The sequence below is a fragment of the Mytilus trossulus genome, chromosome 6, assembly GCF_036588685.1.
Source record: "Mytilus trossulus isolate FHL-02 chromosome 6, PNRI_Mtr1.1.1.hap1, whole genome shotgun sequence".
NCBI lineage: Eukaryota > Metazoa > Mollusca > Bivalvia > Mytilida > Mytilidae > Mytilus > Mytilus trossulus.
Window position 1 is genome coordinate 23,869,111 of NC_086378.1, and position 21,533 is coordinate 23,890,643.

The 21,533-nt window shown below is 29.6% G+C and overlaps 1 protein-coding gene across 1 annotated transcript in view; it reads right to left on the bottom strand.

Annotated features, from left to right (window-relative positions):
- The window catches only part of LOC134723268 (FMRFamide receptor-like), a 51,915-nt gene extending 30,721 nt beyond the window's left edge, over window positions 1–21,194 (bottom strand). The window contains exon 1 of the mRNA XM_063586887.1: window positions 21,136–21,194. The gene's annotated coding sequence lies outside the window, so the exon portion shown is untranslated. The remainder of the gene's footprint in view (window positions 1–21,135) is intronic.
- Between the last annotated feature and the right edge of the window lie 339 nt (window positions 21,195–21,533).

The following is a 21,533-nucleotide window of genomic DNA, read 5'->3' on the forward strand; positions in this document are numbered from 1 at the left end:
AATCTTGTGTTTTTAAAAGTGGACGTTTAAAACAAAGTGTTTGTAAATGTTTAAAATCAAGAAAAAAATCTATCATGCGTAGTACTAATTACTCATACGTCTTTGTTTATATTTTTTTCAGCTGTTCATTATTTTGTAAGTTTTGGATTTTCAAGAATTTATTTTTATATTTAACTTGAAAACTTGTATCTAAAACAAATGAAATACACTGGTGGTCATTTGTTTTACAGATGTTTCTTCGCGGTCATCAAAAAAACTTTGTCGCTTGCAGGATGTTATTATATTTGTCATATTGTTATAGAGTTTTCTATTGGATGGCTATACAAACTATACTTCTCTGTATTTGAACCTTTTTGTTTATTCTACCAGTTAGATAGTCCAACAACATCTGTTTGAATAAATTATCATACATCGTTTCTCTCGTTTGAATTTATTCACATTTTGAGTTTGAGGGGCATGTTATATCTAACTGGGTTTGCGTTTCGTTGAATACTATACGAAGATCATTAATTAAGAAATGTCATCAACACTTTAGGAAAAGAAATTCGCGAAAATATTCCAGACGTTAATCTAAATTGCGTTAGGCCGAGAAACAGGTCATTACCAAAGCATAGGGAAAGCAAAATGTACAAGGAAAACACATTAGCTATGTATATACGTTTTTTGTTTATCAACATTTTGCAGATAATTATTTCAGTACCAGGAAAAGAATAGTATTCGTGTACCGATGGTCAATGTTTTGCTTCACACAGCCTGAAGCGCTTTGCATATCAAAATATAAATATTGAAATAGATAACCGACATTTTGTTCACAACAAAAAAAACGTTCTTCTAATCTGAAAATCAATTAGATTACCATGAACAAAATATGATATTACAGAGTAAATTCCACCGGCTAAACTATTATAAAACTAATGTTAGTACCAAATTATAAGGAATTTATTAAAGGGACATGAAATCAACCCTTAACAAATTTAAAGGTTCCGAACCGATTACTGGATCTGCCTTATCAGGAATACTGTGACCGTATTTTGCATGTTTCCCACTAAATGTCTTTCGGTTATTTGTGCTCGATTGCTATATAATGGCTTCTACCCCGCATATTCTTTTAAGCATTTGAATTATATTGTTCCTTCATTTGTAATGTGAGCATTATGCATATTATATTGAATATTCTCTGGTTTGTCTTCAATGTCGAGTATAGGGCTTATATGAATCATTTAATAAACTATACTTAACTGATAAGAGACAGTATCAATTCTGATTGAGAGACATATCTTTCAATCTAGACGCTTTTCATATTATTCAAACACTCTTAGGCGATATTATATTATATTCAATTAATTTTCTAATGGATCGTATTATTATAATTGATAATGGTGTCAACTTCATTGTTGGAGTGTTGTATTGTAGAACTGTTTTGAAATGTACTGTAGTTTGTAGCAGCTCGGATTTTTTTTAGCATTTAATGTGATGCTTTATCATAGTTTAATGTGAATTCAACAGCCTATTTCAATGATTTATTTAATCGAGATAGTATGATACCAGACAAATACAATAATTGATTGTATAATGTGGTGAAAAGATTGATTTGTATTGTACTACAACTAAAGTATGTCCGAATGAAAATTTTAATAATACAAAATAGTCATACTATGTAAGCTTGTATTGCAACTGATTAGAACACGAGCATGACTATAGAGCTGACACATTCAAATTCAAACTCCAATTATCTTATTATTGTGAGACTCCTTTAACAATTCCAATAAACAAATATATTTTGCGAAAATGATTTTAATAGAAAGATTCCGTATATATCAGATAAAAACATTCAGTGTTTTATGTAGTGTTGTAAATATCATTTCATATTTTCAAATGAGTTAGTATTTTATAGTTCTGTTATGCTCTACTGTTAAATCGCTATTGTCATTACTGGCAGGTTTGAGCTCCCACAAGCATATACCTTTGAAGCCTGTAATTGCATGGTTGTGATTTGAAACTCAAGATACCATCTTTTCGTTTGTTATTTTGCAGATAATGAACCTATTAGTTCTCTCTTTTTTTACTTTAATAATTTTACACTTTGTAATTTATGGGCATTATGTTGCTTTCTGTTTGCTCTGGATTTTGCTAGTTTATCAATACTGTACTGCGACGTAGTGTTTCTAACATCGATGCCGTTTAGTCTCTGGCTGATTTTAGTAGTTTTTATGTTCTTATTTCATGCTGATAACATTTACATACACTTACAAAACAGTCCTCTGCATGGCGATAGTTTGCCACCTTTTATCATGTTTTCAATTTAATTACATTTGCGGGTTCCCACATAATAATGCAGCGACTTGTTCTTTCCGCAATAAAAATTTAAAAACTACAAACGAAAAGATTTGATTTGAAATTCAAAATATTCTAATCTATACGTTATATGTGTTTGTGAAACGGTTTCGAAAAGTACTTTATAATAAATAACATGCTAACATGCTTAAACTTTATTATTTGAGAAGCTGTACAAACTAATTAGTTGTCGTCTTCATGTATTATAAACTAATACTTATAGATAATTTTATTGACAGCTGTATCCTTGACAACATTATCGTACATTACCTTCTCCTCTTATTTTATATTGATACTTATGTTTTCTGTCGTTTTAATTTGCAAGTTTTTCAACGGGTTTAATATGTTTGCACTTTCCTTTTCGACATTAAAATATATTCTTGATTATTTTGCAAGCATATGCTAATCAAAAGGTTCATTAAATGTTATATATTATATCCTTTCATTTATCAGAAAAGAACAATTTATCAGATTGACAATAAATTCATTTCTTATGGATATGTCTAAAACAGATTCATAGTTTTGGAAGAGGCTTCGTTTAATTTAACTGAGACCAAAAGTATTAGTAAAATACGACCAGATCTTCAAAGCCAAAGCAAAAACAAAAATTATAAATAACGAGATCTAAATATTGTATGATTGCAAATGAGATAATTTTCCATAGAGACCAAAAGGCAAAGACATGGCATGATCTGAAGAAAACCATTGCAAGAAGGACTTGCATTATTAAATTGGTTTTAAATATAACACATTCTAACAAAAATAAACTCCGCATAGATACCAGGATTGTTTTTTTTTTTAATTCATGCTATACCTGCGTTTTGTCTACAAAAGACACATCAGTGACACTCGAATAAAAAAAAGTTACAAAACTTTAAGGCAAAATAAAGTACAAAGTTGAAGTGCATTGAGGAATGGCTATTCCTAAAGGTTTTTTTTCCAAATACAGCTATGTTATTGTACGTTGCTTATAAATACATCCGATTAGTTACATCATTAAATAATTGAATATAAATGCGTCTTTAAGTACGTGTGTCTAAATAATAAAAGAAATAAAATGCTCTAAAAGTTGGTAAAAAAAAATGAACAACGAAGAACGTTTGTCTTTTATTATATCTCATGGTAAGATGGTAAAATGAATATAGCCATGAATTGTAATATGTATGTATTAAATGTAGGCTTTCCATATGTGTGGGGCGATAGCCCTAATAAACATAGAAGTAATAAATACGTATTAAACTTTTTCTAATGTTCGTAAAGAGCAGCTGGCTTTTATAAAACAGATAGCATTACCTAATTTGTCAAAAGAAGTAACTCTTGTAAAAGAAGTTTTATACATGTAGCTATGGACTTGGTATGGAATCTTGCTTGATGTGATCAAATTGAAACCTTATGACTGCTTTTGTACGGCAACATTAATCGATGTACTATAATGTCCCTTGTTGTCCATATATGTTCCTAGATCAATTAAACGCTTATTAAACATTGTAAATTGTGGAATCAAGAAAAAGCTTCCGGTTGGAGTGAAATCTGGAGAAAGTTAATTGTTTGTAAAATACCACTACCAGCTGCTATTCCTGACATACATCTTTATCTAATTAACGTTCATCGATTGATACATTTATCAATGTTATTCCATAATAAGAACGAATGTTTAGCATTTTATACGCATGTACTAGTAACATTAAATAATTTCTTATTCATATAATTGCATGTTTTTTTTTGTATTTTAAAATTTATTTTTGAATAATAGTCATAAGCAATGCATACATAACAATGAAATATAAAAGTTTCTGATTTAAAAAAAAATATATCTCCAATGTATTTTCCAGATTTACTTATTTTGATAAAAAAAATATGAATAAACAGCAATATAACCATATTCCCCAACTGTACATACGATATTAAAATTTCATTTTGTTCAATGAGTTGAACTAATGTTTCATTTTATGTACCACCAACTTGTGTAAACAAAACTATTCGTTTCCATCATAATTCAATATAACCCGCTAAACTATTATTATCTGTTGGATAACACTACAGAAATGGCACACAGTTTAGAAGTTGCAAACGGTTAATTTTCTAAACCGGCCCATTTTTAATAAAAGAGAATATTGGCATTTTTTTTGTTTAACTTTAACAAAACATTTTTTATATTTTAAATATGCCAGATACCCGTATATTCAACCAAGCTTTTGAGAGCTTAAAATTTTACATAATTTTAGACCAAAAATTTAAGTAACATTTAGGAATTTCGGCTTCCTCATTTAAAACATTGACCTTGTGACTCTCTCTTCACAACTGATATGATGTGTACAATTAACATGATTAACCTATAATGTTACGTTTTTTAAACTGTTATTTGGATGGAGAGTTATTTCATTAGCACTCGCACCAAATCTTCCTATATCAGTTTAACAGATCACAAAAAAACTCTCTCACTTGTACTGTAATATGTCAATATCAAACATTTATTCTGTAAGATGATTGTATTATCGAGAGTATTTTTGTGGTATTTTATTACATGATTGATCAGAGTCTGGCATTGCTAGTTTAAATGACTCTATTTCTCAAGCATAATCAAATTATCAGACAAACCCCAAGAAGTCGTCCTTCATTTGATTATTGTTTTCTATCTATCTTTGTCTATAATATATATGACTTTAGAGATCTATTCCGTCTATATAAACACGTTCAGATAAGTTGTATATCTTAATAATGTTAATGCATTATATTTTGATTCAATTTATTTACATAATATTATAAGAGAATAATCTTACTGATGATGGAATTGAGAATATATGTCTTTTGTATACATAAAATGGATTGTTACAGTACGTCAAAAGATAAAATAGTTTTGATAGATTTTCATACATCTATTTTATGTCATCTACTTGTCTTCGTCTCTACAATACAAACCTTCATGGAATTACTGTTGGAAAGTCGTTGGCATATTTCTTTAAATACAAATGGAATACACTTTTATCAATTTATCATTTAAAGAATACAAGACAAAAAATAATAGGGGCCCCTGACTTCGGACATGCACAACAATGCGCGAGGATTTAACATCTTTAGGAAATCATCTCAACCATCCCCTTCACCTAAAGCCAATGTAGAATAATCATACCCATATCACAAAGCACAGTAAAACTCGCTTTGAAATAATCCGAGTCAGAATGTAAGAACTGGAAACATAATTTTAATAAGTATTCTACTAGCAGTTACTAACCTGCCAATATTTGACCGTAATTAAATTCATTGGAAGGTTATTTCTTAATCACACGAAGATGAAGCAAAATCCCTAGCTTAGTATCATATTATCATGAAATATAAGAGAAATATATAACCCGTATTATTGTATAATAAGTTTGCGTTTTCTTGTACAATGTTGTATACACTGCATACCAAACGACCAGTCCATGCGTGCATTTTTTTTTAATAAATTTAGATGTTTATATATATTAATTAACAACTGAGGTATGATAATATAAGGACATACAATACTTGTATATGATACCTATTTAAGACCGTCTTCTGATTCTGCTTTCGTTATAAACTGAAAACCGCAAGTGTTGTGTTGCCTTTTCAACGTACGTTTTATATCAACATGTATGTTTTTATATTTGTGTAAACTTCATTCTTTCTTTGATTGGTAACCGTGTTCAAAACAAGCACTGAACTGGCTGAGAACAGGTGCATACAAATTCAGTGGGTTTAAACTTTTAAACAGATTGAAGCATTCAACTTAACATAAAAAATGTAGTGTAATTATTAGTGATCACTTTTATTATAATGATGAAGTAAATGAATGCTTTCTTTCATCAGATGCATTCATTTTTACTTGTAAATTTTAATAATTAAAGATTTATCATTAGTTTTATATTTTCTGTATTGGAGGACTACATGATGATCTTATTGTTATATCAATGCTTTTATTTATGGTTCAGATTAGTTTATGGAGTACCATTTTTATATTTGAGGACCATCAAAAGACTGGCATTGTATTTATTGTAATCATATTTGAACTGCCGATGTTAAATTCAACTCTTCAACTGCTATGTATATTGTAAATCTGATATTTCTAGTTTGTCCTAAATTGAAAAAAAATATATATAAACATTGCAAGATCATTATGATGATTCGTGATTTATATACTAGTATTTGAAAACAATATGATTGTTACAAGAGATTTTTAAAAAGTTTTCTAAAAATGTATCGGAAATTGCAAATAAGTTGTTCATTAAATTTGTGTTTTTAAAAGTGTATGTGTCGATTCAACCTTTCCATGCTAATTTAAAAAGGAAATAGCAAATGAGAAATTAAGTATTGAATAACGTGTTAATAAACATATATTGCTTCGATTAAACTTTGCTATAATTTACAAAACGGGTTGATTAATAGAACTTAAGGTAACAGTTGGAAAAATTGGAGCTTGTTTGTATTTGAATTAAGGAAATTGAAGGAAGTTACTCATCAGTGATGAGCCACTCAAACAGGACGGAACGTACAATCAATTATGAAGACCATTAAAAATTATTTTAAAATTATTTACAAATATAAGGATAAATGTTCTTGTTCCAACTGCTGACTAATGGGCTTATTATACCGTTGAAGATTAAATGCGTTCAAGTTGATGCATAGGCTCAGTAGTTTTATACTTTGTTAGATAGTAGATTATATTTCGGGCCGCAAATTAGATTTCCATCTTCATATGACTCATCATAAGCACCCGAATCAAATCAGTTGAAAGGCCAAATCGATTAAAATTTGAAGAGTATTGAGGAATTTGTCTCACGCCAATTATGCCTGGGTGTACACAACTTTATTACTTAAGTTTTGTGAAAAGTAACGACCGTTTAAGTGATATATCATGTCATCATCGGTAGCGCAGTAGAAACATCTAACGTTAATGGTGCCAAAATGAAAGAAACAAGTTACTATGATAACGTCAGTATTAAACGAAAATTCTTTGAATTTATGTGATAACATGTATATTTTGTTACAACATTTAAAGAAAAAGATTCAAACGAATAACAGAAACACCCAAAGCATTCTTTAATGTCCAAAGTCAGGAACGTTTATATATATTTTGTGTACTAGTAAATGGTTCAGTGGTTTTTGTTGGTTGCTGTGATAAATTTCGGTTAATTGTTTGATGCATCATCATGATTAGCTCTTTTTTTTTAATTTAAAATGATATCAAATTATGTAATGCCTTGAATTTAATACCATGCTTTAAACGTTATGGGCTTTGTGCATTGTTGACATCAACACTGTGACATGACTATTTTTCGTATTGATGTCCTGTGGTCTTTTGTTGATAGTTCATTTTTTTATTGGCAATCATACCACGTTTCCTTCTTTTCTGAGTTCTGCAAATTGTTTCACATGGCTATTAAAATCTAGATGTGAAAATGTTAAACGTGTCACTTGAAGCAAGATTTCAGTTTTGCATGAATGGCCTGAATAACCTGTGAGAACTATCGATCGGACCGGCGTCTCAAAGTCTGAAAAATCTTGACGTTCTTCAAACGGTAAATTCAAGTAATCCAGACTTGATCTTCTTTTATAAATACGTATAAACAAATAGTTCACACTCAATTTTTGCTACTGGTGCGCAATGATAAATCGGAAATTTTCTGAGAGCAAATGCTATTCTTAATAGATTCGGTAATTTCTTTACATTAATTGGCTTGCCTTATATATTATTTCAACTGATTTAATCCTCATTAATACATATAACGTTTGTCCTTTCTAAATGTATACTAGTCAACAACAAAAAAACCGACACAAGACTTTTTTTTAAATTAAAGATAAAGTTTTCCGTTCATTGGACTAATATTGAAGGTAGTAATACTTAATTATTATGGAAATATAAATCTGTTTACAAATATATTTCTTTGCTTTCGTGACGTTTTTTTTCGATTTTTTTTTTACAAAAATTTACATAAAACGACAATTTTGAAAACAGAAGTTCCAAGTTTAAAGGTAAAGACAATGTTTGCCATCAATTTGTTTTTAAATATCATACAGTTTCTTCGTTTATTTGTTAAGCAAAGTTCGGCCCCACGAGAAATCGTTAAAATATTTACATTATCAACTGATTTACCATAGACAGTATGTGTAAAGTGATATTCAAAAAGCGGTAACAATCTTAAAACAAATTCGAAAGGTTCCAAATTTACTGTGTGTTGTATTCATATCTAAAGCATTGATTTGAGATGAAAATAAAAAAAAATATTTTTGCGTTTTTTGGGATTTCAAAAAAGACTTTTTTTCCCACAAATTTAAAAAAAACAACATTTCAACCAATTAGTTACAACATGAACATAACTTGATTAGCATAATGAATATTTTAAACAAATTTGAAATATTATTTAGTACTTCGAAAACTATGTGTCGATTGTTTATTCATCTTTCCGCAGAAGTAATTTGCACCCTATGATCGTTTACACGGAATTTAGAAACTTTCCGAGTGGTTTTGATTTTCATCATCACATGTGCATACATTGCAAATGAAATCTTTTTAAAATAGTGTATCTCATTTTGTTTTATATTTGATTCGTTTTGATTAATTTTATTTCAAAGTCGTGTATCGTTTCTTTTGTTGACTAGTATATGTTAAGTATGTCACATCAAGTGTTAACACATCAAACCTGTCTACGTATTATATTTAACTATGTGTTTTTCGTTTAGAATGCTTGATTTTCGTTTTGACGTGTTATATTTGTCTCGCCATAATCATTATGTATGTTGACACTCGGTTATTCGTATATTTTACCGTACTCGTGTAAATATGTAGATTACAGCCTTATGAGGGCCACGATAAATGTATGTTCATAACCGAGGTTTCCTCAGTTTGCAGTGACATTTCGAATTTCCTCCCAATCATCCAGGCCGATCGCACAAAGCACAATGCATGATATACCTTTGGATCATGATAAATATATTTGATACTGAACGTATACCAAACAATCCAGTGGGGAAACAATCGCGAAATTATATGATCATTGAATAATATTATTCTTGAATTAATTGAAAGTAGAATTTTATATGCCAAAAGCAGCCATTTTATTCATACAGTACTATTTATTACTGAAGAAATCCCACTCATTGTTTTTAAAGATCTTGATCAGGTATTTTATTTATACCTGGAAATGGTAGACATTCTTCGAAATAATACCCACCATTTAAATATATATTGCATACTGTTTCATATGTAATATTACACAGCAGCAATTAACCTACAGTCGGAAAACAAATATTTGTTGAAAATATATACAATTATCAGACTCGAAATAACATATAATTCTAAATTGATCTGTCAGTTTTTCTTTGTCTAGAAAACTTAATTATTTGTTAGCTGACAGTCTCATGTTGAAAGTAAAAGGTTTGTTTCATTAGAAAACTGACGTGACATTTAATTCAAAGGTAAAAAGAAAACGAAGAACACATAAGAAAATTAGTCTAAGCTACATAAAATTTTCACATTTGATTTTAACTGTTATTATTCTGTCATGAAATGGTATCTGCTGTTAGAGTACAAATAATTTTACATATCGTGTTTTAGAACAAATGCAAATGATGTTTAAAGATATTTCAACGAGGTATTGTTTTGATTTTGCTGTATATTAATCTTTTTATCATTCTCCGTCTTTTGTAAAATTGAACTTTGTAATTTTACCTCTCTCTATTTGTACTTTATTCCCTTTATTTAGATAGCGATTTAAAAAAGAGGATTTGGACATCCTAACACTGGTTTAACACCTTTATCATTTTCATATACCCGTGTGTCTGTCCAAAGTCAGGAACCTTGTCATTGAATGCAATTTTATAGTTTTTATAATTCATTTTTATTTTTGGATCATTTAAAGCTGATTATACATCTTTAGCAGTACAACTGTATTTGTTCTATTCAGACATAATTTTTGACAATCGGTTTGACTGAGTTTGGCTGATGGTATAGATAAAAATACATAAACAATTCATTGAAAATCTTGAGTTTTATTTTTTGGGATGTTATGTTTCATTTTATGACTTTTTATAATTCGTGTTCACAGCTTAATATTTTCTTTCTTTTGTTTTTTTTATATTTGTTTTTTAGGTCACCAAGCAAACCCATGGTTATTCCAGACCTATTTTTGTGAATATTAAAACAATCAGATATTTCGTTGAGTATAAATTTGATAACAGAAAAATTTGTTGGATTTAAAATGGGACATACATGTATGTAGTTATGATTTATATGAACCGTTCTGTAATGTTTTCATTCATTCATTGGTAATTGTTTGACAGTTCTGTTTTTTTTGTTCATTTATTATTTCTGAGAGGTTCCACTAAACGTTCCATTCCGCAACATCAAACTTGATAAAAAGTAAAATAAAATAAGATACAAAAAGACATCTCTATGATTTTTATTAATATATTTATCATAGTTGTTTATGTAAAAGATGGAAGATATCAGAGGGATTGAAAACTCTATATCTAATACCATTTTAAATTTAATAATTGTACGTTTCCTGGTAAAATTAAAACGCCAGTGTGTAAAATTATCTTAAAATTCAATAACATGTAACTGCATTTTATAGGTGGACGTAAACATTTTGCTATTATATTCATTTGTACATTATGATACAACATTAATACTTTGATATACATTTATATCTTCATCGCAAATTGAATTTGATAAGAAACAAAACATTTCAAAATATGTTATGCTGCAAACACGAGAGTTTCAACAATGGTCAAGGAAAAATTCTTTAAAAGAGGACGGTTTGCATAATCTGCGATATTTTAGTGTGCTCTATGTCATGCATTTACCCAAGTCAAAGACTAGTTATTTCTCTTTACAAAAGCCTTCTCGTTTTGTGTATAGACTATTAACTACTTAATATTTTTAGATAAAACAGAAAAGTCGACACGAAAACCACAATAAAAGCGACGATAAGATAAATAAGAAATTTAGAAATATTTTGTTTGGTAACTCAAAATCTGGATATAAGATTCTTTATGTCATATATTTACAATTCGAAGAAAAAAGTAAGGAATTGTTGTTATTTTAAGTAGAACATGTTCACTTTATACCAAACATCAAGTTCCATTAAATTTCATGATTAATTCATATTTATACGTTGGATAAGTATAACCATTCAATTGAAAGAAAATTTAATGTCAATGATCTCTCATATCTGTTTCAAAAGTGTTTACTACTTTAACAACATTTATCGTCACTCGCTTTTCACAATTTCTGTAGTAGAAATAATTATAGGATGATAATCAACCATTTGTACACATATTAACAGCTCATGCTGGTATAGCGTTCAGATTTACAAGAAACAGTTGAATGCTTCAGGTCAAACGGAATAACAGATTGAATATTATAAAAATAAATGTTACTGTTGAATTGTGTTTATGTTCAACTGATGTTTATCTTCGCGGGACTCTTCTTCATGTAACATGCATGTATAAGTCATTGTGATGTACTCCTTGATATAATTTGTATTATTATACCTTGCATATATTTTAAACAATTATATTGGTCGAAAAGTTAACATGAGGCATGGATTAATTTAGTTGTTTTTCAATGAATTGCAAGGAAGGACGAATAACCCAAACAATTTACACCCGCGGTGAATAACCTAAACATTCACCGGCGAATAACCTTTTGAATATGTTGATTTGTACTTGAGTTACCTCCCGTAAAAATGACGTCACAGACGTAACGAAAAAAAATAGCGGCGTTCATATTACACTGGAAGCCCACCGAGAGACGAGGAAATAAGGCATTGGACATGAATAGTGTGCCAGCAGCTGGTGATGTATTTTGTAAACGGTCCTTTTCAGGACCATTTATATTTCACAAAGATATTATTCTAGAACGCAAATGTATTTTCTAACGTCAGCTTGTGTTTGTTATGTAAAAGCTAAAAACTCTGGTATTTCTTCGAAAGGCCTTTCCACTGTCAGTTCGATATAATAAAACACTTAGAATCGATGAATATCCAAAATTGTCAACCCTTAAAAGTTTGTTTACTTCGCCCGCATTGAAATACAAATCTAACCTTCTCGTGTTCACAAATTTGGATATTCACCTTTTCAATGGTCCCTAATTGTATAATGTTTTTCTTTTAAAAGACTTGATCATCGTTATTAATCGTCCTTTCTGCCCACTGTAATTGGTTTTTAAATCAATTTAGAAGACGTGTTATTCTTGAATGTTTACTTTTATAAATAAATATATATCTATTGTATTGCTTATTTTTCAAAGTTAAATAGTTATGGGTAAAACACTTGTATAGTTATCCGTTGTACCATGTATACCGTCAATACTTATAAATATAAAATATGTCTCTGAAACAATTTAGTACTATTACTTGTATATCATTTTTTTGGGAACTGAACCATTCAAAATATGTTCGGATACAAACACTATAGCGTCAACGTTGAACAAAAACAGTCACCTACTTATAATTCTAGTTTTTGACAAGGACATTATTGATAAATCTGCAGATAATGTCAGAGAATATCATAGTATATGCATATTATGCCATGCATTTATATCGAGATAATGTCAAAGTATATCATAGCCTACGCATTTATGCAGGACATATATATCGAGATAATGCCAGATAATACCATAGCCTACGCATTTAAGACATGCATTTGTACCGAGATAATGTCCGAGTTTTCCATAGCCTACGCATTTTATACCATGCATTGGTATTGAGATACTGCCCGAGTAGTTTAATAGCCTTTTAGATAATGTAAATAGGTAAGATTACAAATCCACAGCTTTGTAAGAAATTATCAAAAGTGTTATTTTCAATTTCATTATCACTGGGTCGATACCTCTGCTGGTGGACTATTAATCCCCGAAGGTATCTTCAGCTCAGTAGTCAGTACTTTGTTACGGACATGATTAAACAAACTTTACTAAAATTATAAATTTTGAACTGATTAAGAAACTAAGGTTTCAACTACCTCAGGCAAAGTTGGCTTTAAATGAATTTGGCTATTAATTCTATATATTTTTTACATATAGCTTTTACAAACAGTTTTGGTACTTATACATCTTCGGATTTCAAATGTTTGGTTTTGAGCGTTCCTGATGAAGGTAAATCCATAAAAGCGTTTCGAACGAAAGAAATTATAAAACCTTTTTTTTTTGATAACACGTGCATTTGTATATTTATTCTCAATTAAAACCTTAATAAAGTAATTGTAGCATATCGCTGTCCATAAACCGGTTTATAAACAGAATTTAAAGAGTCAAAGATCTGTTTGAAGGACATTATACTTTTTAAGTTTGTTATTGCTAACTTCTAATTCTAAACAACGTAAACTGTTTTATTCAAACTGTTAAAGTCATTTTACTTGGAGTTTTTTATAATCCTTACCTAGATAAATTAGCAACTCTGTTATAGATAACGTAATGATTACATATGACAGTTTGTTTTATATTTCAAATCACCTGTACTATATACATAAACCGTAAGCGGTCTATTACGACTGACATATGGATTCCTGCTTTTATTTCATATGTTCATTAAGCTAGAAAAAGAATCAAACAGGTATGAAAACACTACCCGCACATAACATGCTTTATAAAAGCCTGCATCTATTTTTTTAATTATATTTAACGCACCACGAAACGTCCAAACTTCTTTAAAATCTATCACTTCAAATTCGAATATAAGAAAATATGACCATGTTATTTATAATATTTCATAGATTTTAAGGTAAGCATCCTGTCTGAAACGATATTACATAGGAACTTGCAGGTAATGTTTTCTTTGACATTTTTTTTATCAAAACAAAAATTAGAAGAAATAAATTATCAACGTAATGCATTGCTACATTTGTGCTTTTATTTCTAATGTAATTTCAGACACATGGTTATCTACACTGCTATCGATAATATATGTCTTTAACCTCAAAAAGAAATATACGTCATTTCACCTTCGTATTTACTGATTTGCTATCATGGATCTATCCCAATAAAATATGCATGGTAGAGGAAAAAGAAAAACTATGTATCTCTTTTACATTTAATTAACTTATACAGGTTGCGGTTGATATAGTCCTTATCAATAGAACGTCTTTTATCATAAACTTTTTTTCTTTTTTAATGATGGTTTTAACAACTGTTTAACTTTTGTCCAAATATATTGTATTCCATGATATTGGTGTTTTACGATCGTCAATATCAATTATCATCTATACACATGTAACGTTTATTATTGTAGCCTACTAACAATTTGGAATTAAAATCATTTAGTTTACCGACAGAAGAAACCTTCTGTGTATCTTTTTTGTTATAGTTCCGAGATTAGAATTTTGAATCCTTTGATTATGATTAACAATCAATCACAAATGTTTTGCTAAAAACACAATTAGTTCAACGTTGATATTAACATATCTTATTATCATAAAACGTATTGTCCTTGTTTTTTCTTCAAAGGACAATGTTGAATAGTCTATGGATCTTTTTAGTGTTCTTTGTCATACATTTATTATCAAGACTAGATCAGACTATTTTATAAACTATAAAGTTATATAAATACTTTTTTATCAACAGTTGTATAACTTATGCGTTTGTGTACTGCCTAAATTGCCATCTGAACCAGTAAACCAATATACTTTTTTATTGCCATTGAACCTTTTGATGGACAATAGCTCTCTTGAATGTGGTATTTTGCTTTAACACTACTAGATGACATTTAATATATTTTTTCCTCACACATATTAGTCATATCAATTAGAGTTTTTTTATAAACCCCACCTAGACAAGTTGTTAATTTGTCTTAACATCTTTGTCACAGATAACGTAGGGATAACAATTAACAGTTTATTTTTTTAAACCCGAATAACATCAAGTAAGCGAGAACATAAAGATAACGTCGATCATTAATACTCTTTGATATGTAAGATTTGTAACTTGAACTTTGAATCCGCTGTATATAAAGAGCAATCCGTTTTACATAGTGTTCAAATAAAAAAAAAATGTGTCAAGCTGAGATTGATCTGGTTGACGGATAATGTCGTAATTAATATGTAATGGAAGTTTATATAATCATTGAACTTTGCTATGGATACCGTACGTATATTAAAACAGTTACAGTTTGCTATAGCACTATGTCAAAACCAATAATATTATGCTGTCTCACTTTATATTGTCGTTGGAAATGTATGTTAAAATTAAACATTTACATAATGTAATGCCTTGTACACTTTTATATCTACAATTTTTAAGAAACACGTGTTTTTACAATGATATGATGTTGATTTGTTTCAAAGAAAAAATATTTGTCATCATTAATTTGTATTTAACGAGTTGTTATGATATTTATCTTTTGATCATATACAAACCATGCTGAACGAACACACGATAGAAGAAACGTTTTATATAAATTGCAATTCAAGTTATGGTCGAAACAATCATTATAAATTGATCATCTGGTAAATTAAATTTGTGGTTACTGTTATTTTTAGTGTTTTTAAACTATAACTTTCGTTTCGCTTCTTTCTTTTTTTTGTGTCATATTGAAATCTTCCTTGACTTCATATGATCAAGCTGATTTTGTCATTTTTTTTCTTCAATATATAATTTATTTTTTTGAAGCATTATTTTGTCTTTTCTGGTTGTAATTTACTATAAGTTTATGAAATAATTTTAGGTCAAAGAATTTAATTGTATTGATGGACGGAAACTACCAGATCAATATGCATTAACCTAGATGTATGATTTCTTCCTTGAACTTAGAATGCTGTGATTCTGAACCATTCATAATACTCGTCTTCAAACACAGTTGTGTCAATATTGAGATTGAGATACTATATAATCCTTGGATATGACAACAGCATAATCTACATAAATCTACGGTAACTCTGGAATGTCTATTTCACGGACAATGTCAAACTATTTCAGTGCACGCAAGCATAATCTGAATGTGTATACTCGATATAATTATAAACAATCACCAGAGAGGCGAAGGATACTACAATGATATTCAAAATCCAAAGTCAAAACTGACAAAACCATGGCTTCAAAAGAAAACAGACAAACAGGCAAACTATAGTACAATACAAAGGTAGTGTCCTTGTTTTTTTCTTCTACAAAAGACATTATTCAAAGAAGTCTATATTCTTTTTAGAATTTTATGTCATACATTTCTAATCGAGACAACATCAGACTATTTCTTATATACCTATATGGAGTTATTTTCTTTCAGAACGTCAGGTCATTCTTTTTCAGAATCTACCCGGACGATACCATGTTTCAAAGGTATATGCTCCAAGGCATAAAATAATTACCTGTGTAAGGTCATTATTTTCCTTGATAAACATGCAATCTATGATTTACTTCAAAATTTTATTCGTCTAATAGTTTTTTGTTGCCGATTTGGAAATTTATTTTCTAAAGTTCAACGGATGATAGATGTAAAATAAACCGTCATTGTAGACCCGCAATTTAATTTTAAAAACAAATAACGTGAAGTTTTGTTGATTTATCGCTATAATAGAGAAACATTATCATAGACTTTCATAAAATAAATCCAGATTTAACATATTCGTGTGTAAGATTTTGAAAATCTTATAATCCTGGTACCTTTGATGACTATTATTGAGTCAAACTGAATAGGTTGATTGCTTAACGTCCAGTGGCAAATATTTCATGCATGTTCAGAACGATACACACTGAATAGGAACTCATACTGTAACCTACATGTATTTATATTCGTCTTCGTGTCAGTTCATAACTTTTTAAAATTAATGTATACATTTTACTCTATCAAATGATCAACTAATAAAATAATCTTATATTCTATTGAATAACATTAACGTAACTCACAAAAGGGTCGGGTGCGGAGGGTATATAATTTTATCCTGATTATCTTTTAATAAAATGTATTGCTATTCGAAAAACAATCTTTCTGATTTTTTCATTCGATTCATGTAAAATGGTTAAATAAATAACAACTTTCCCGCGATAGAAATAACATAACAAAACGAAAAAAAATACCCCCTCCCCCTTTTCCAGAAGCTAAGTGGTACAATAAATAACTTACAATGCGTCTTGTATTTGTCATACACCGTTATTGAATTGTAACAATTCGTTTGTGTCTTACTTCATGCAGTTACAGTTATATTTCTATTGTGTATGGATAACAATTTTTAAAAGGTTTATATCTAAATTATTTAGTGAGTTTTATTTCACAATTTAAATGAGCCGCAGGTCGTTCTTTCATTGGATCAATCCTGACACCCCTCGGTGGGTTCTAAGACAAGAAAAACCTTCAAATATGCATTATCTATAACATAACCTATGACATACTTTGTATTTACAACAAAAAACCACTATTGGTCAACAGGGGTATAGCCAATGAACTTGTAAATTCTCTAGTTTGCGATCTTGACCACTAAACCAACATAAATGGTATTACCACTGATCTGTTTGACAGACATAGCTTACTTTAATGATTTACCTTGTTTTGCACTACTAATTGACAATGTGTTTCGTTTGTTTCCTTACACATATATATTTAGTCATGTTATTTAGATTTTTTTCTAAACCCATCCAAGACAAATTAATAATGTTGCCATTGACAAATAAAGGATTACATGTAAAAGTTTTTTTAAACACCGCTTCCATTGCTTTTTTTTAATCACTTGAATTATATCAGCCGTTAACAGTCCAGACAAGTGGACTAATAGATTCCTGCTTTTCACTTTGGTTTGATACATGGGCTGGACTACTTTCAGTCCACGAGGGAATCACCAGCATAGTAGTATGTACGTCGGTACTGACATGATGAACACCAAATCTTTATAACTGTTTCGGTTTTTAAACATCACTGGCTTACACATATTAGAAATATTAGGTTTTTTTTTATTTGTTGCAGTTTTTTTTCAATTTATGTCCGAAGAAACGTATACAATATTCTAAATGATAAGGATGTTCTTGTCCCAAGCAGAAAACCGTAGCCGTATTGGACAAAACTGTTTTGAAGTTTTGGCCCTCAGTACTAGTGCTGTTCAATTTTGTACTTATTGTGGCTTTCGCACTTTTTTTCATCTAAGCGTCGTCTTGTGTGGACGAAATTAACGCATTTCTAGCGTTTGAAATTTTAAACCTGGTGCCTTTTGTTAGCTATTATTAGTGTGTTTCTCTGTCCAGTATATTTTCCTTTTTTTTTGGATTGTAGTCCTGTTATGTTATGTTATCATTTAAATGTTATATTTAACATCGCCATTAAAGCGGGAGGTATGGCATACGTTAAAACTAGGATCATCCCACCATTTTGTCTTTAAAAAATGTCCTGCACCAAGTCAGAAAAATGGCCATTGTTATATTTTAGTTCGTTTCTGTGAATGTTACATTATTACGTTGTGTTTCTTTGGTATCGTTTGCTTCCGCTTTTATTTGAGTGTAAATTTGCATTGCTATAAGACGTGTCACGGTACTTTTCTAACCCAAATATATGTATTTAGTTTTGATTTTATATTTGTTTTCCTCTTCGGATTTTGTCTAATGCTCAGTTCGTTTCTGTGTGTGTTACATTTAAATGTTTCTGTTGTTTCGTTGTTCTCCTCTAATTTTATTGCCTTTCCCTCAGTTTTTGTTTAATAACCCGGATTTTTTTCTTTCTTTCGATTTATGAGTTTCTAACAGCGGTATACTACTGTTGTTTTTATAGACAGAGACTTCAGAGAGTTTTCAGACAATTGTTGAAACTTTATGTCGTTATACAAAAAGGTAGAAGTTATCGACCTTAATGCATTGCTCCATGTGCACTTTAATTTGTAAGATAATTCAAGACTCACGTTGAACAAACTGATATCGGAAATGTAAAACATCTTATAAATAAAAACCAAATTAAAACGATGCAGGTTGTCCTCAAAATAAGACTTGTGTCATTTCAAATTAGTGTTCAACGAATTGTTATTATATATTTGTCTAAATGAAATACAAAGCAAGCTTAGAGGAAACACAGAAGAAGGCAGCCATATTTCAATTGACACTACAATTCAGCATTACCGAAGAGACATGTATTGTCGAAATGCGCATCTGGTGCAGGAAAATTGGTACCGGTAATGTTATTAGTACCACTGGGCCGATGACTCTGCTGGTGGACTGTTAGTCCCGGAGGGTATCACCAGCCCAGTAGCCAGTACGTCGGTACTGGCATGACAATACGGATTTTTCGTGTTATTAAAATTTTCTGTTACAAAATGTTAGAATTATTATAACTTAAGGAATGGATCTCCCTCATGCAAAGCTCTGATTCGTTTCACAGATTTTGCTATACTTTTTTACCTTTAGGAAAATACGGATTTTTGACCTTTTGGAAAATACGGATTTTTCGTGTTATAGTAATTTGCTGTTACAAAATGGAACAATTATTATAACTTAAGAAATGGATCTCCCTGATGCAAAGCTCTGATTCCTTTCACAGATTTTGCTATATTTTTTGAGCTTCATCTTTTTTATAAGCTTTAGATTTAAAATATTTTGACCACCAGCATCACTGAAGAGACATGTATTGTCGAAATGCGCATCCGGTGCAGGAAAATTGGTACCGTTAATGTTATTAGTTTTAAATTGAAACAATCATCAGCATTTTACTTCTATTGATATGATACATTTTTTTTACTGATACTATTAGGGGTTTGTATTTGATTGTTTTCCCTACATATTTTTTTCTAATGTTTTTGCTATAGTGATGTTTTCTTTTATCATTTGATTTTGTTGTTGTTGTAACAATATTATTTCAGTGAAATGAGATACTTTATTGGTTAAGAAAAAGCATGAAAATATTCAACTTTCATTTATTTCTCTAAGTTCTCTTAGATTTTTTACTGGAATATTGAATCCTTTGATTGTGAACTACTACCATTAATCGATGTTCGGCTACAATAATAATGGTGTCAATGTTGAGATAAACGTACTACATAATCCTTGTTTATGACACGACAATGTATACATTAAGCTACGGAATATCTGTGAGTTCTATATTATATATTTATTTCAGAGACAATGTCAGACTATTTTATTCCATCAAAACACAATCACGATATGCATATCCCTATCAAATACTTTAACAGTTTGCAAGTTGCATTATTTAACCAAGGTTTTATAATACGTGTATTTGTATATGATGGCCAAATATGCTAACTGAGCGAATCTAACTTAAGAAATCTGTTTGAACGTGTCTTTTAAAAAGAAAGTAGCCGAAACATGTATTACTTTAACACTTTTCATCGACAATAACTATCAATTTCAATCATAGTTTAATTCCAATTATGAAGATTTTGAGTAAACCATGTCCGTTGTGTTGTGTTACTTAAAACGGTGTATTTTATATTGACCGTTAAAGGGTTTTTAAAAAGACTAACCAAAACGACTTGATAATGAACAATGGAATGTTATCTGCATTTGCTTGATATCTTTTTTACCGTTGGTTTTAATTAAAAATTTTTCTAACGAACTGCATTTGACTGTATTTACAAGCGTAGTAAATACATGTATTATTTAGCAATCGGGAAGATTTATTTAAAAGGTATTTTTCAAATGATGTACCGGGCATTTTGCGTTCTCTTCTATTTAAGTATACTTTGTTTAACATCGAACGGTTTTAAAAGATATATGGAAATATTAAATACATTTTAAATACGTCAGAATATAAACTGCAAAGAAAAGCATTCAAATTAATCAAAATTACTTTTCTAAATTGAATGAAGTTTGTTTTTATGCAAAAACATATTTATAATGTTTAAATAATGATAATCAAGACCTACCTATTGCTTTCTGTATTTACATCAATATCCCAACTGTCATATCTTACACTAATTAATTAGTATAATACATGCTGATGCTGAGTCTTAATAATCCGATTTAGATAAAAGTCATATGTCCTGAAATTCTGTTCAGATATAGTCAGCTGCAATCTAATTCATGAAAATGCGAAACTGTTTGGAATAAGAAATAACTTCTATTATCGCATAAGTAGATACTGTTATGAATGATCAATAAATATCTTGATAATTAAGAAGCTTATTCTAATACCCCCGGTTATTAGAATTATATTTTGGAAAGTTTTATAACTCAGTATTTGTATTGACAATATTCCTTGTCATTTTCCAGTATAATTAGTTATTTTGCACACATTTTGCAACTGAAGAAAAAATATCGACAT